Source organism: Erinaceus europaeus, chromosome 15 (assembly GCF_950295315.1).
Source record: "Erinaceus europaeus chromosome 15, mEriEur2.1, whole genome shotgun sequence".
NCBI lineage: Eukaryota > Metazoa > Chordata > Mammalia > Eulipotyphla > Erinaceidae > Erinaceus > Erinaceus europaeus.
Window position 1 is genome coordinate 59,847,822 of NC_080176.1, and position 12,955 is coordinate 59,860,776.

The 12,955-nt window shown below is 44.6% G+C and overlaps 1 protein-coding gene across 3 annotated transcripts in view; it reads left to right on the forward strand.

The window, feature by feature from the left end:
- The window catches only part of SETBP1 (SET binding protein 1), a 467,429-nt gene that overhangs the window by 44,096 nt on the left and 410,378 nt on the right, over positions 1 to 12,955 (forward strand). The gene's annotated exons all lie outside the window — the stretch shown is intronic.

The following is a 12,955-nucleotide window of genomic DNA, read 5'->3' on the forward strand; positions in this document are numbered from 1 at the left end:
GCAGGCACATTATCAATAAAGCCAAAGTCTTGTGGTGGGCTTGCGTTCACACACAGTGGAGCTCCTGAACTGACCCGGTAGAGTTCCTATGAGCTCCTTGCCACAGGAAATGAGAGAATGCTGACTATGAATTCTCTTCTTCACACAGAGCTAGAAGATGGCCAGCAGACACATTCCTCTGGGTGAGGGAGTTGCAAGTCTGGCATCTGTATACTGGTGGCAAAAGGCACAGGTGTCTTCAGGTACACGAGAGTTGTCCCTGTGCTCAGTGCTGCCAGGTAACATTGGATTTTCCATAGTCCCTGTCCAGAGTTCAAGACCCAAAATGGGAGAGGCAGAAGGAATGGGAGGAAATAATTCAGGTTAAAATGTTGACTTCACAACAGTGGGCTTTGCAGAACCCAGAGAGAACCCCTAAAAAAGGGAGAGTCATAGAGCTGAGTCTGGCAGTTCTTGAATTTCCCTGTTGACAGCAGTGTTCTCAGCCAAAGAGCTCATTCATTACTGTCATCCATTTACTCAAAGACATTTTCTTCAGTCACTTTTACTGCTTGCCCCATACTGTCACAGTGATAAAAGTGGAAAGTATTTCTTTAATGTTTCAAGTGGAATCGTGTCAGCTATGTCTACATTGGAACTGAGACAGAAACACTTCTCCTTAGCATCTGCACGAGGAGGAAGTATGTCAAAATCCTCAAATTATTTAATAGTTGACTGGGTGATGTGATTGAGAGCTAAGGGCACTTTGTGACTAGTTGAAAAGAGAGGCAAGAAGCACCTTGAAGCAGAAGTTGAAGATGTCTGTTCTGGATGTCACATGTGGCTTTGAGGTATTGATGGATTTAATCAAGGAGATGTCCTTGAAATTTCCAGTAAAGCCAAAAAGAGGAAGAGAGAGAAGCAGTGCTGACCATAAGCCTGGACTAAAATCTCATCATACACTCAAACACAAAAATTTCTGGGGGCCTGGGTGGTGGCACACCTGGTTAAGCACTCACATTACATACATAATGTCCTGCCTAGGTTCAAGCCCCTGATTCCCACCAGAGAAAAGCAGAGGGAAAGCTTCACAAGTGGTGAAGCAGGGCCGCAGGTGTCTCTGTCTCTCTCCCTATCACCCATCCTGAAGGCAAAATAAACAAACAAACAAACAAGCAACAACAACAAATTAAAAAAAAAACTAATCTTTAACAGCAGCACAAACTCTATGCTAAGTAAACATTCTGCGTGAAGCCATTCCTGGGGGGATCTTGCTGTGATCAGCATTGGAGTGCACATTCCTTCAAAACCAACGCTGACCTGCAGTCTCACTTTCTGCCTTTGGTGGATAAAGTAAAAATACTCCTCAGGTTTCTTTGGGTTCTTAAAAACAGGTACTCACCTAGGTCTTTTGTGAATATGGAGTGGCCTAGAGTGAACCTTTGCAGAGTGGGGCATTCTTGTATAGCCAGCACCATGGAGAAGCAGCACAGAATTGAACAAGAAATAGAGATGAACTAGGGCATACATCCAAGAGACAAAATGCCTTTAGTTTATTTAAAATATTGATTTATTTGGTAGGACAGGGAGAAATTGAGGGAAAGGAGAGGGAGACAGAGATACCTGCAGTATTATTTCATTGATTGTCAAGCTTCCCCTCTCCCCATAGGTGGGGACCGGGAGCTTGAACCTGGGTCCTTCTGCATAATACTATGTGTGCTCAACCAGGAGCACTATGCCCAGTGCCGGTGACCTTGTTTTTTGCTGTCGCATTGAAGAACTCCAGACACCCTCACCCTAACAGGTGACAAGGATAGTTCTCTAGCATGTTGACTCCCGAGACATAGTGAAAGACAGTTTTCTTCTTAAGAATCCATTGCCATTGACTCATTTTATTAAGAATTCACATGTGTCTTAGTGACATTTAGAAATAAGCTGACTAGGAAGTTCCACATGTGAACAAGACTGAAGGCATGTGCAGTTTCCAAGTCGAGCCCTTTTGTCTTGGAGAATAGTTTCTTCTAGTAATGGTAGAAACTTAGAATTGGGAGGTCAAAAAGAAAGAAAAAATCATCAACTCTATATTTCAGGGTTATCACTCCAGAAGTATGGAGTTTATTATTATTTTTTTTAATTATCCTTAGTTGTTGATTGGATAGAGACAGCCAGAAATTGAGAGGGAAGGAGGAGACAGAGGGAGAGAATCAGTGACACCAGCATCACCACTTATGGAGGTTTCTTCTTCCAGGTGGGGTCTTGAGGCTTGAACCTAGGCCCTTGTACATTGTAACATGTGTGCTCAATCAGGTGTGCTACTGCCCAGCCCCTAAGTTTTGGGTTTTATCTGATAGTTTCATTGGTACTCCCAGTCTGCTTTGTTTATAGCTCTGTTCTGGTTCCCATTCCGTTGCTACTGTTCAGCCCTCCTGGTCGTGGAGATCAATGAATCTCCTTTGTTTTATTCTCCAAACAAGGCTTCTATGGAAATGGAGGGAAAACACCTCAAGGTATATTTGTTTTCACCATCATCCTGTCTCAGATACAATTTCACTTACCTTAAATATGACCCATCCAAAGTTAATTTGAGTGGGAAAAAAAAAAACAAACAAAACAACACAACACTGTGCTTTTCTGTTAGAAGCAAAGTGAAAACTGACAACAATGGGAGAATTTCCCACACCTTCTGAAGGTGGGGGAATAGGGCAGTAGTGTGAAAGAATGGACCAGTTATAGCAAATCTTGATAGTGTCCATGGTAAGCATATCCAGGAGTGGAAGCCATTTGTGGTCACTTCCAGTTGGTCCTTGTCTGCCCAGACTCCCCATTGAAGCAGATCTTTGTGTCATCATTTGCATATTGCCCCTCTTTTTTCAGCAGGAAGGTGTCTGGATATGTGTATGTGTATAAACGGCATTCATAAGTGCCTGTGTGTTTGTACTGAAAAGAACCTAGCATCGAGGTAGATCCTGTTTATATTATTTTGGGACATTTCTAACCAACAGCTACAGTGGTCTTCCTTGTGTTCCTATCCTGTATTCCTCACCTGAGTCTCTTGTTGCCATGATCTCTCTAATATTTTTTACTTAATTAATAGTTAAATAAAGACAAGAAAAAAATGAGAGGGGGAGATAGAGAGGAAGAGAGACAGAGATGCCTACAGCCCTGCTTCACCACTCATGAAGCTTTGCCCTTGTAGGTGACAACCAGGGGCTTGAACCTGGGTCATTGTGCACTGTAGTGAGTGCTTAAACAGCGCCTGCCTCCCTCTCTTTCATCTTTACCTCGTGCTTCTCAGACTGAATTAATAGTGTGTGTTCTGTATGATGCAGAGCACATACATGGAGTAGCTTCCTCTCTTGTCTTACGAGTTATAATCAAAGAGACCTAAGGTAGGGTCAATATTTGGCCACCAACTGAATAGTTCTGTGTCAGAAACACTGCTGCTTGAAACCCATTCATTCTCTCTTTTCTTTTCTTTTTTTTTCTTTTTCCCTCCAGGATTATCCCTGGTGCTTGGTGCTGGTATACAAATTCACTGCTCCTGGAGGGCATATATTTTTTTAATAGGACAGAGTGAAATTGAGAGAGGAGGGGATGATAGAGAGGGAGAGAGGAGACACCTGCAGACCCGCTTCACTACTTAAGAAGCCTGCCCCCTGCTGGTAGGGTGTGGGTGTGGGGCTTGAACCTGGATCCTTATGCTTAGCACTATGTGCACTTAACCAGGTGTGTCAGTCTGACTTCCCTCACTTGCCGTCTTCAGGGGCTTCTGTGAATCGAAGTGATGTATGCTGAGTGACACCTGCTCTGTGGAAGGGCTGAACCAAGGTGCGGAGGTCATGAGTATTAGAAACTGCACTGAAGACCTGACTAAAGCCTGTGCTCCTGAAGAAGACAGGATTGAATATGTAGCGTGTTTGGCCAGCACTTGTGTCAGACTTCTAGGATGTCCTGTTGGCCCAAGAGAATCATAAAACCAAACCTTTAAAAACTACATGGCAGAAATTCCTCTGGTTATCATCCCACGGGCAAGGTGGTATATAGTATGATGTGAATCTGGGACAAGATTTGAAGCCTGTCTGTGTTCATTTCCAACACCACTAACCATTTGCTCTGTGCTGCTGATGCCAGCGGCAACTTTCTTGAACCTTAACTTTTCATTTGACAAAAGAGGATCCTGCACTTCCTCCATCTCTTCCTCTCCTCTTTTCTTTATTCCAAGGCCAGCCCTGGCTCTAAAGGAAGTAGATGCTTTCATCTCTTCAGAAGACGACACCCCTTTTTTATCTACTGCGAGGTGGCTTTCTCCTTTGCTATCTGAGGGGGTTGAGCTTCTGCCACTGCTTGATAGAAACACACAAAGAACATGAAAACTGAAAGAGACCTTGAAGATCCTCAGAGCAGGCTACCTTTTACAGATGAGGACACAGAGCCCAGATCACTGATGTCTCATGATACACCCAAGATCACATAACCAATCAGTGGCAGACTGAAGATGAAACACAAAAGAAAACAAACAAAAATATCGCTCGTTCTAGTCATCACAATGCTGGGTCCTGGAAAAGATGGGCCTTGACTGCCTTGGTCAGTTCTGGCCACTGCATGGCATCTGCCCAGCCTCTTTGCTTGACACATCTTACTGCAGTCTGGCACTTCTCTTGTGAGTTCTCCTGAACCCACCACAGCTTTGCCCAGGAGACTGGGATAAAGGAGCTTTTATTTCCCAGATGCCCTGTACACGCTGTATTCATAGAAGAGGGGCTGGCAGTGGGGGCGTGGAGGTGGGTTCCGTTGGTCTTTGAATACTGGCCTGACATGAAAGCCTCACTGACTGGAGCTTGGAGAACCCAGCTAAATAATGGTCACGACCAAGACAAAAGAGAAAACTGACCCACTGGTTATGCGCTTACTTAAACATGATTTACCCTGCATAATGCTGCCTAGGACCTGGCGGTCTTACTTCTAAGGAGCCGAGAGACAGCACAGTTAATTACATGGGAAGGAGTGCATGCTATCAGACAGCAGAGTAGTTACTGAACAAGAAAAGGGCTGTAGGGATTCTTCCACCTTCCTCCAGCCTTCACAGAAATAGTGCCATGGGGCCCAGTGATGGTGTACCTGGTTGAGAGCCCATCTTACAATTCACAAGGACCTGGGTTTGAGTCCCCACTGCCCACCTGCAGGGGGAACCTTTCTGAGTGGTGAAGTAGGTCTGCAGGTGACTCTCTGTTTCTATCCCTCTCTGTTACCCCTTTCCTCTCAATTTCTGGCTGTCTCTATCCAATAAATAAAGATTAAAAAACAAACAAACAAACCCAGAAGTAACATCGCTTCAATACTGGTAGAAACAGACCATGGTGGGAAAACAGGGCGGTAGTCTGATATTAGATATGGTGGGTGGGGTGGATGACTGGGAGAGGAGCGGGAGTCTGAAAAATTACATTGGGTAGAAGAGGTAGGGCCAGTGCAAGGAAACTGCCTTGTGGCTTGGATGAACGTGAGATGTCAGCTAGGAGCTCTGGATACTACCCACCCCAGTGTGGGCCTCTGACAGTCAGCCCTGGGCGTCTCAACTCTGAGCCACACTCGCCTGGGGTAGCTGCGCTGTGGGGCTGGGGAGCAGGGCCAGAGTAGAGAGAAGGTTCTCTCTCTCTCTTTCTCTCTCTCTCTTTCTGCCTCCAGGTTATCACTCAGTGGGTGCCAGCACTATGAATCCGCTGTTCCTGGTGACTACTTTATTTTTAATTTTTTTCCCATTTGATTGGATAGGACAGAGAAATTGAGAGAGGAGGGAGAGGTCGAGAAGGAGGCCTGTAGAATTACTTTGCCACCTGTAAAGCTTCTCCCCATGCAGGTGGAAGGCAGGGGCTTGAACCCAGATCCTTGCTACAGTCCTTGTATTTCATACTATATGTGCTTAACAACCACCCGACTCTGAGAGGAGATTCTCAAGGCAGAGACTAGGAGGGGAGAGTGGGTGCTCCACACGGACTCAGGCTAGTGGTGGAGGTTGAGTTGGGGACAACTGATGGCTTCCCGCATGATGGTATCTTTCAGGCCTGTAGATTTTTTCTTACCATGCAGGCTTTTAAAAATTATTATAATCTCTATTTGTAAAATAGAGAGAAATCAAAAGGGAAGGGGGTGATAGAGAGGGAGAGAGCTAGAGAGACACCTGTAGCATTGCTTAGCACTCTCAAAGCTTTCCTCTGCAGGTAGGGACCAGGGTCTTGAACCTTGGTCCTTGTGCATTGAAACGTGTGCACTCAACCAGGTGTGCCACCACCTGGACTTTTCTAATCCTTCTTTGATCTCAGCTGCTCTGTTGATTCAAATTCATCTCAGGGGCCCTATTCCCCTGAGTTCTACATGGTAGCCAGAGAATTCAGCTCGGGGCCAGAGTGTCCAGGCTTGAAAGATGAGAAGGCACAGGCTGGAGGGTTTGCAGAGGGCAAGGCCAGAGGTTAAAGGAGTGAGATTAGCAGCAGCCGGCACAGACTCAGGATTGAAATAGCTGCTGAAGGCTGACAAGCAACAGAATAGAGGCAGACGGGTGGCAAATTCCTATTTTCCCCATTAATTGAGAAAATATTTTGAGTGGTATTCAGGCAGAATGCATAATGAGCGGGGCTGGGAGAGAGAGAATGAACAGCATGAACATGACTGAGAGAGAAGATTATTGAGTTATTGCAAGAAGCCAAAGTGAAGGTAGAGTTCAAGGAGATTTGCAGATGGGCCGTCCTCCCCTGGCTTCTCACTGGGGGAGCTGGGCTTCAGTTCTTCATTCTCTTGCTCAGCCCAGGGTCACTGAGCACTTATTTTAGGTGGAGGTCTGGTCCCTGCCCCTAGTACTTAGTGTCAGGTAATGAGAAAGTGGTGAGTTCTTCCCCTCCAGGGCCAGCAGGTAATGGCTCAGTGTGCATGATCTGAGTCAGTGTAGTTGCCATTGTTTTCTTTCAACACCTGTCCAGCTCACTCACAGTTTAGTGGAAGGTTGAGTCTGCGGCTTACTTCTTTATTTATTTGGTAGTTTATTTATCTAGTGGAACCTGGTCTTTGCACATGCATGAGGTCACCAGGTGGGGAACCCCCTGGGGCTTGAAGCCAGATCCTTGCATGGATCCTTGAGCTTCTTATTATGTCTGCTTAACCAGGTGCATCACCACCTAGCACCCCTCTGCTGCCTTAACATTGTCCTCTCCATGTGGTATCTGGAGTAGAACCTGTGCTGCACCCCACCCTGTGAGCTCTCTCTCTGGTTCTGCACCACCTTGCATCAAAGGATGTCATTTTGCATCAACACGGTGATTAGGACACGCAGTGTGGGTCCCTCAGATCCCCGAATGCCAGTGCATTGTCCTGCAGTGCAGGAGTTGTATAGCAGAGTTGGGTTGGGGTGTGAGTTGTAGGGGAGGGAAGGAGTCTGGATTTGCAGAGTTGGTTAGGAAGCAGACAGAGCCCTTGTTTGTTGACCCAGCCATAACCCCATAACCACTGCTGCTTCACCACCTGGTTGGGCCCTGCCTGCTCTTGTTTATAAGAATGGCTGTGGTGTTTGGCATGCAGCAGTCAGTAGTGCAAGATCCTTGAGGTTTCCAGGCTCCCAGGAAGCAGAAAGAACGATGTAGTGGTCAGAACCATTGTGAATATAACGATGTAGTGGTCAGAACCATTGTGAATATGGGAGCAGAGAGCAGGAAAGACTGCATAGGCCATATTGCAGAGGGGGGATTCCTGAAGAGGGTCTGTGACACCCCTCATTGCCTTGGGAGGTGCTGGCAGGGCTAGAGCCCATGTCCATCCTCTCCTCCCCAGCCAGCTCTGTCTTCTCTGCCACCTCTTCCAGGAAGTGATGACTCAGATTATTTTCATCATGTTCTCGCACCCACCCCTCCTTCAATTTCTTCCCACAGTCACCATTGCCAATAATAGACTAGAGCAGTTTCAATTTTAGGCGATTTCCTTTTTTACTTAGAAATCTATGTTTTTTTAGTAAAGGGTGCTTGTGTGTGTGTGTGTGTGTGTGTGTGTGTGTGTGTGTGTATGTATGTGTTGGGGGTGGGAGTAAGTGAGGGTAGGGGAGAAGGCAAAGGGACTGTGTTTGTCCTGGAGGAATTCAAGGCTGAGCACTGTTGTGACACATTGAGAAGGTCTCTGACCGTGTTCTTCTACTCTGAGGCCCTTGAGTTATTTATTTTAAAGCTTAGAAGAGAATTTCCCCTCCTGCCAATTCAGGGGCCATTCCTCTAGTTTTATGGAATTATATCCAATTTTAAAAAGGAACCTACTGGGAGTCTGGCGGTAGCACAGAGGGTTAAGTGCATGTGGCGCGAAGTGCAAGGACCAGCTTAAGGATCCCGGTTCGAGCCCCGGCTCCCCACCTCAGAGGAGTTACTTCACAGGCAGTGAAGCAGGTCTATAGGTTTCTGTCTTTCTCTCCCTCTCTCTGTCTTCCCCTCCTCTCTCTATTTCTCTCTGTCCTATCTGATGACAACATCAGTAACAACAATAATAACTACAACAACAATAAAAAACAACAAGGGCAACAAAAGGGAAAATAAATAAATAAAATAAATAAATAAAAAATATTTTAAAAAAAATAACCTGGTTGAGTGCACACATTATAGTGTGCAAGGACCCAGGTTTGAGTCCCCGGTCCCCACCTGCAGGGGAAATGTCACAAGTGGTGAAGCAGGACTGCCTGTGTTTTTTTTTTTATCTCTTTCCCTCTCTATCTCCCCTTTCCTCTCAATTTCTGGCTGTTTCTATCCAATAAATAAATAAAGATTATTATTTTTTTAAAAGGGGACTTATTTATTTGAGCTGTTGTAATTGATTTGTTGGTGATATTTCCAGGCTCCTCCAGTTGTCCTGGACTTAGGTACATTTTTTTTTTCAAGGAGAGTAGACATTTTGCTTCATTACAAGGTTGGAAGTTGGAAATCACTGAAATGAATAATCACGTAAAGATTTCTATCTCATCTTGAGTTCTGTCTCATAGGCACTGAAAATAACAAAGTATTCTGTATGCACATTTGGAACTAATTTTCCTCAACATTCCTCTTTTAATATGATATTTTTTGGGGGGTTGTTTGGTGGCACATCTGGTAGAGTGCAACACACAAGGACCGAGGTTCAGGCTCCCACTCCTTACCTGCTGGGTGGAAGAAGCTTCTTGAGCTGTGAAGCAGTACTGCTGGTGTCTCCTTTTCTTTCACTGTCTGTCTCCTATTTGGCTCTCAATTTCTCTCTGCCATTGTCCAATAAAGACATGGAAGTATTTTAAGAAGCTAATGTAGATTTAATGAGAGAACACAAGCTCAGTTCTGGCACTCATAGCACATGTGACTATAGCCGGGACTAGGCGAATGCAAATCCCATGATCTTCTGCAGAGATATCTCCTGTGTCAATTTTATGACACGCCAGTCTGCTGGTGAATAAACTCTGATGCTAGGAGGTTAGGTGACCTGGCACATGGTAGGTGTGTGAGGCAGTTTTTGAAGTGACATTAGTCAGATTGTAGCTTTCCCAGGTGTCATGGCAGTGCCCATGTGACATCAAGGCTCTTGAGACTGGGCTGTGCTTATGGCAAAGCAAGCACCCTGTCTGGTGAGCTTTCTCTCTCAGGTCACAAAGTATGGAGCTGAATATATCTTCCCTCTTGAGTGTAGGAGCCACAGGCTGCAATAATAATTGCTTTTAGTTTCATTGTGTTTGATACCAATTACAGTCATCCCTCGCCACTTTGCGCTTCGAGTTTTGCAGCTTCACTCTATCACAGTTTTTTCAAATGCATCCATCAAAAAGTTGATTGAGACAGTGAAAATGATATAGCACATGCTCAGTTGTCTCAGTCAATTATATAACCCTGTATTACAGTTAGAATAACTGTCTGTATGGACTGTAGCCCTGTGTATTTGACCCCCCCCCCACCCCCACAAATCCTTCAACGCCAGGTGCAACTGCTTGACCACTCCTTGCGTGTGTCTGAAATCAGGTGTGGCGAAACCAAGCCAATCAGAATGTGTTTCTTGCACACACACACTTCTACATTGCTACACATCATATCGGAGGCATCTTTGCTCTTGTGAGTGTTTGCGGTTTCTGAGAACCTTTATCTAAATCCCACAATGGCTCCTAAACATGTTGCTTCTTCTAAGCCTTCTGACGATGAAACTACATGCCACACCACGGAGGAAGATGCTTACTACCAGCCAGGAGAAGGTGAAACTTTTGGATATGATCAAAGATGGCAAGAAAATTGTGGAGTTGCCTGCCTTTCCAACTTGAATGAGTCTACTGTTCGCTCCATCCATAAAGATGAAAAGAACATCCATGCAATGGCTACTGTCTCTTTCAATAAGGAAGCAAAGCTAAATGGGCATTATTTAATGTCTAGAGGGCTCTAATAATGTTAAAAAACATATTTATAAGGTCATACGTGGGTTTTCTATGCTCTAACTATGATAATATTCAATTTATAAATAATGAGTCCTCCTTCAAGGAAATTCCCTTATCACAGTAGAATCTGGGACTGATACATGAGGGATGACTGTAGTTCATGTTTTGAGATTTAGTAAAGCCTTTTAAAATGTTTGATTTATTTATTGGATAGAGACAGAGATATATTGAGAGGGAAGGGGGCTGGATAGAGAGGGAGGAAGGGAGGCAGCCATAGCCCTGCTTCATCACTTATGAAGCTTCTCTCCTGCAGGTGGGGCCTGGGGACTTAAACAGGGGTCCTTGTGCATGGTAACAGGTGTACTACTACCTGACCCCTGTTTATTAACGTTTGAAGGCACACAAAAACATCACGAAGATCCTGTTTTACTAGAAATCTCAGACCACACTCATATGAGAAGAGTCCAAGATGAAAGGATCTAGTTGAAAAGTGGTCTGTCAGCCAGCTGCTATGTATCTGGTCACTGCCTTCAAGTTATGGGCTCACAGTGAGGTGAATAAATCCATTTGTCCTTGACCTCCGGGAGGAGGGGAAGGATAGTGGCAGTGGTGATTGTCAATGGTCTCGGAAAACTGAGAGGCTTATACAAATGCGTGAGCAAAATACATTAGCAGACTAAAAAATATAATGGTTTAGAGATGCTTAGATGCAGGAACAGTGACTCTGTACAGAGCACCCACTTAGCATGGATGGGGCCCTGGAGATGATCCCTGATTCAGCACTAGAGTGACTAGGAGAACTCCATACACAGTGAATTGTGGACTGATGGTTTCCACCCTCACACCTCCTCTGGCCAGGCACATTGTTCTCATTCCAGAAATGGAGCTAACATGTTGGTGATACACATCAGTGGGATCCTGGGTTTCATTTCCAGAACTGCAGAAATAAGCTTCAGTTTCACTTCTTAAGGTTGTTCTTTTTGGGATCGCTTTCCAGAGTGTCCACTAGAGTACTTAGAATGAAACCTATTTAGCTGGGATATTTAGAGTGTCTCAGTATTCTAGCTGTCAGGAAGGGCTTTATATATATATATATACTTGACGCGAATATTTGTTCAGGGTGTGTGTAGGAATGTGTATGTTTGATACTGAATCAAATATTTTGATACCCAAACAAAAATAATCTTTCAGGGTTTGACTGTCAGTATCTGACACTCATGTTGGTGTAAGAGACTGTGATTGATGGTGTCTGGGGGAGGGTGGCTTCCTGCCCCCGTCATTTCCTTTTAACTTGAAATGATTTGTTTTTAACTTTTGACTAGTATGTTAATTAACAACTCTTAAAAAGATTTACTGTATTTATTGCATGTGTGAGAGAGTTGTACTTGAAGTGAAACACCTGTGTTACTCTGGTAACAAACCAGGTAGCACTGAGTATCAAGCCTGGAACTTTAGACGTCCAAGTCTGAAGCTCTACCTGTTTCTGTGTTTTCCTAGTAGAGTAGGATTATGGAGAGGTGGGATTCCAGGACACATTGGTGAGGTTGTCTGCCCAGAGAAGTCAGGTTGGCATCTTGCTAGTATCTGCAATTTGGTAGCTGAAAAGCATTGAGATAAAAAGCAGAACAAGGATCAGGGAAGAAAGTTGCCCCCAAATATGGTGAAAATATAAATAGTGTTAACTGTAAACCCCATCGATCTCATCTGGGGCCCATATTCAGCACAGGTTACACAGCCTGTGTAACTTCTGTATCCCTGTAAGTCTGAGCTTGCATTCCATGGTCATAGCTAGGAACATTCTAGGCTGCACTCATTTCAGGTCCTGTTTTCCTGGAGTGGTAGAATATGTTGACTCAGCCTCCCTTTGGAGAATGGGGCAATTTCTACTATTGTTGTTCTACAATGAGGACAAGGTTCTGTAGAGGCCCACAAGTGGGTCCACAATGCTGTTCCTGGTGGAAATGACCATCAATGGTGGATAGAGGGATCCCTTAGAGGTTGAGGGCCATCATCTGTGTGGGAATCCTGGGATTCCCTGACTAGGGCCCCAGATGATGGGGTGCCCTGGTAGTGACCAAAAGGGTCATCATTAACGTATGCCAGTCTCTTGCCCATATCCAGCTTTTGTAGTCCTTACTTTATCTGACAAAGTCAGCCTTAGAGTGATTGAGGAAAGTGAAATAAATAGGAAGTAAGTGAGAAGAGTATATAGGTCTAAGTAGAAACTATTTAAGTATTTTTATGGTATCTTTTATAGGTCTTTCTACTTGCTTGCTGCACTTATTGAGTCACTGTAGACAATAATGCACTTTTACTTTAAGGTACACATTTTCCCCTAAGTTATGCATACATGTGCACATGTGCTATATCTCATGGACCCTTATCTGTATCCAGATTCTTGGACTTTGTTAGGAAGTGCACCATCCAAAGTTTTATGAGCTAGAAAATGTCTCTTCGGAGTAATGGAACTTAAGGGTTGATATCCCAGGCCTGACGTCTCTGGACACCATCCAAAGTGAAACATGTCAAGGTGGTATTGGTTGCATTGATTTGGTTAGCAACATTATTTTATTG